This window comes from Bubalus kerabau, chromosome 4 (assembly GCF_029407905.1).
Source record: "Bubalus kerabau isolate K-KA32 ecotype Philippines breed swamp buffalo chromosome 4, PCC_UOA_SB_1v2, whole genome shotgun sequence".
NCBI classification, from domain to species: Eukaryota; Metazoa; Chordata; class Mammalia; order Artiodactyla; family Bovidae; genus Bubalus; species Bubalus kerabau.
Window position 1 is genome coordinate 125,674,039 of NC_073627.1, and position 4,773 is coordinate 125,678,811.

Below are 4,773 nucleotides of genomic sequence, written 5' to 3' on the forward strand. Positions count from 1 at the left end.
TTCTCTCTCTTTTTTTTCTCTCTCTTTTTTTTCTTTTTGTCCTTTTTTTTTTTTTTTTTTTTCAGGGCCTACATACATTTATTTGTTGACAAAATTTACTGACCCCAACCCCATCCCAGCACTGGGTTTCTCCTGAGCAGCTGTAGGCCTGTGCATATGACATGAGTAGCCCAGGAAGGAAGCCAATAGGAGCTGGGACCAAGGGAGAGGAGGCCATAGCAGTCTGCTACAAGTCACCTTGGTTTAGCCTTAAATGAAGTTACCAGAAGCTATTTTCTGGGAAATATTTAATGATTGCCAGAATTCTCTGAATAAAATGGAAACGATGGCAAGGATTTATAAGGAAGCACAAATCAATGCACAGCTAACAGCAAGCTTCCTCTTCACTTCATGATGTCATTTAGGGCTGAAAGAGATAGGGGTGGACAACATCAACATTCTCTTACTGTCTACAATTTTTCCAGAGTTTTTTTAACCACATCCAGGATGACATTCTTGCAGGAACTGAGTTTACACATTCCAAACTAATATGACAATAATTATTCAAAGACCAAACTGTGGAAAAGAGAAAGAGGATGAAAGAGGACTATCTAATAATAGTTTATTAGAGTAGATTGTGAAATGTACTTTTTATGAAGTTTACAAAAATTCAACCCTCAAATTTACCTTACCCCTGAAAGTCAAAGCTGCTCAGTTGTGTCCAACTCTTCATGACTCCCTGCACTATACAGTCCATGGAATTCTCCAGGCCAGAATACTAGAGTGGGTAGCCTTTCCCCTCTCCAGGGGATCTTCCCAACACAGGGATCGAACCCAGGTGTCCCACATTGCAGGCAGATTCTTTACCAGCTGAGCCACAAAGAAAGCCCAAGAATACTAGAGTGGGTAGCCTATCCCTTCCTCTCCGGGGGATCTTCCCGACCCAGGAATTCAATCAGGGTCTCCTGCATTGCAGGCGGATTCTTCACCAATTGAGCTATGAGGGAAGCCCCTACATATCCACTAACCCCACCACCCCATCCCTCCTCACCTTCTGGTCCTGCCCTTCCAAACAGACAGGCTACAAATGGAACGTTCGGAAACACACACAATGACCACACCTAATACAATTTCTAGACCATAAAAATCAAGTAAAAAAGTAAAAAATTACAGGGGCAAAGATCTAAAGATGTCAAAGTTTCATTTTAGGATGCTTAGAAAAACAGTGATAGTAGATAAATCAAGATAATTGTTAATGCTTTCATTTTCATGTGTGCTTAATAATAATGAGGTTTCTACTGAGTGTTTTCATGAGTACACGAATGGTGTTTCATATTTTCATGAAAACAAATTCACTTATGTGAGAAATGCAATGTAAGGACAGGTTTTATATTTCTCTAACATGTTTTTCTCAAATCATTCAACCACCATCGGAAGTTCCCATCATTATCACTTTGAGAATAGAACTTTTTTTTTCTCATAATTGAGTAAATCCTAAAATTAGCCAGGCTCTCCTCAAGAGATACCATTGTTCAAAGAATTGTAGTAGTAGAAGAAGATGGCAGAGGACTAGGAGGACATTGAGTACATCTCTCTCCATGGATACATCAGGAATACATCACTTCAGGCACAGAAGTGCACACAGAACACCAACTGAGAGCAGACAGGAGTACCTGACCTGTGGAGAAGAATATATAGAACCACGCAAAACTCAGTAGGATGAAGGAACTAGGGGGAAAAACAGGAGTGTTAGTAGGACTGGACCTGCCCTCAGCAGGTGGGGGAACTGAAGCAGGGGTCTGATACCCACAGCAGGGCAATTGTCTGAGTCAGAGGAGAAATATTTAAGGCTGAGAGTGAAACAGCTGATCTGTGGAAGCCTAAATGGAATGAGAATCAGACAGTCCTTGCCACAGTCACACATACCCTGGACAGGAATGCTGGTGTCCTGGAAGGTGCAGCAGCTGGGAGCTGAAGTTTAGGGATTGTGGAGCAATCCCAGGGCAAGCACTGCTGTTGACTGTGGAGAGAGGGATTGAGGGGATGTGAGGGAGGAGATTCTGGTGGGAAATGCAGGTGGAGGAAAGCCAGGCAGCCATGGAAGCAAGGAGATACTGCTTAGTCATGCATAGGGGATGGAGCCATCACCATAGCCTTTCGCTCCCCACACACTCCAGCATCCACAGCTGAGCGGTAGAGAGGCTGGCCCATCAAATGCCAGATGCACTGAACTACAGAGTAGGACCACACCCAGGGAGCTCTTTTAAGAGACTGATGAGCCAAACAACAGAGAAGGACCCCAAGCAAAGGAGCCCTCTAAATACCTGAACGGGTGGAGCTATGGAGAAAGACTGGCCAAAGGGGCCTTCTGATCACCAGCTACAAGAAGCTCAAAAAAAGACTCTGATAGGGCCATAACTCCTGTGACAAAGGCAGTCTGAGTCCCTGCACACTTGGCGCCACCAGGGTCCCCACAAGCCAAGCAGATGCGCCACCTTTACGTTCAACTCTCACTGGAACAGAGCTGCCACAGGCAAAAAGTCTTGCCTCTATGCACTCAGGGTCGCTTTGGTCGTGTCTGACTCTTGACCCTGTAGACTGTCTTTCCAGGCTTCTCTACAAGAGAGGGGGTTCTCCAGGCAAGAATACTGGAGCGTATTGGCCAATACTGGTCACCATACCCTTCTAGAGCACTATATATCCTGCTGCCCTAGCCACCAACTCCCCTGAGTACCTGGTGCTGCCAGAACCCATGCGACCCAGGCAGCTGCACCACCTCCACACCTGGCCCTCACAGGGGCAAACCCAAGCCCTCCAGGGCAGCCTCAGGAGCTAAACCCCAGTGGACGACCCACATGTAAATGTGGAATAAAACCACAACTGAAACCCAGGGGCAGTGTGGCTAAGGAAGAAGACCCAAAACCTTCCCCCCAGCTGTATTAGCTGCAGATTAAAACTACATGATCAACTAAGCAGACTGTGTGTCTATGGAATATACAAAAGGTCGTTGAGAGCTCCCACAAAAGAAAACGCACTAGCTCTGATAGCTGTGGACATTGGAGGCAAGAACACACAGGAGTAGGGCCAGATTAGAATCTAAGCTGCCCCCACAGTAGGTCCAGAGACCAGCACAGTGTTGGAGGGAATCCTAGGGAGGTGAGGTGGACTGTGACTACCAGCGACGAAAAGGACTGTGACATCAGTGACTCAAGAAAAACATTCATTATTCTTATTTTTTGACTTATTCTGTAGATTCTTTTCAATTTTTGCTTTGTTTTCTTTTGTTTCCCTCTCTGTTGTAGTTGTTGATTTTATTGGCACTAAGAAATCCAATTAAGCTTTTGAGTTTTGTTTTCTTTTTCTCAGTCACACTTTTAATTGTTGTCATAAACCCCTCCTGTACATTGGGCTTTTGCAATTCTGTGGAGTTTTCCTCTTTTTGTTTTTCTCTTTTTTTAATTTTAATTTTTAATTTTTTAAACCTATTGTTTTTTCAACATTTATGCCTTTGTTTGCTTTTCCTAGTGTTCTTTTCCCCTTTTAGTTAATATTTAATGTATATAAATCTTCATTATCTACCTTATTTAACTTTGCATATCTATTCTTTCTTTCTCTCGTTTCCCCTCAACATATTTGTTAGTTTTATTTTCATTGCTTTATTCCCCAATTGGCACCTTGCTTTAGTTTTGTTCTCCAGTTTGTGCTTTAATTAATTTTGTTCTGGTAGATATAAATTTTGGTTTCCTTTGTTCACCGGTTAATCCAGTGTACTTTATTTTTGTTGGACTGTTTTGATTTTGATTATGAGTGTAAAATGTATATGTGTATATTCAGTCACACTTTTTATTGTTTTTATAAACTTCTGCCTCTATGATGTGCTTCTGCAGTTCTGTGGAGTTTTCCTTTTCCTTTTTTTCCTTCTTCGTTTTTTTTTTTTTTTCTTCTTCTTTTAATTTAAATTTTTAATTTTTTTAAACTTATTATATTTTTTATACATTTATTCTTTGCCTTTCCTACTGTTCTTTTCCCCTTGAAGTTACTCTTTACTGTATGTAAACCTTCTTCATCTACCTTTATTTAACTTTGCATATCTATTCGTTCTTACTTTTCTTTCTTTCCTTTCCTCTCAACATATTTGTTAGTTTGGATTTCATTGCTTTATTCCCCACTTGGCACCTGGCTTTAGTTTGGTTTTCCAGTTTGTGCTTAAGTTAGTTTTGTTATTAACTCGTAAATATAATTTTTTATTTTCTTTGTTCACCAGGTCAATCTACTGTACTTTACTTTTGTTGGAATGCTTTCACTTTTTTCATGGGTGTATATGTATATGTGTATATTCCATTATTTTAATTACTATTTGCCTGATTTTGTAACTGCCATTTCTCTCAGGTTCATCTTTGGTTTCTCATTTTTGGAAATTTGTTTTAATCTCACTTAATACCACAAAAAACCACTTGCAGAATCTTCATTCCTTACCAGAGATCAAGCCCTGAGCCTTTGGAGTAGGAGAACTGACTCCAGAGAACTAACCCTAGGGAGTATCAATAGTGAGAACTCACACACACACAAACCCATTTGAATACAAGACCCTGCATCACCCAATCAAAAGTAGCACCCTGTGCAGAACACCTCATCTAAACAACAAACAAAACAAAAATACAAACCCAATCATCATCAGATAGGATTACCACCTCACTCAGCCTTGCCCATCAAAGGAAAAACAAACAAAAACTCATTGCAAATCTCACCCTATATGAAGCTCACACAAACCACTGGACCAATCTTAGGATGGCA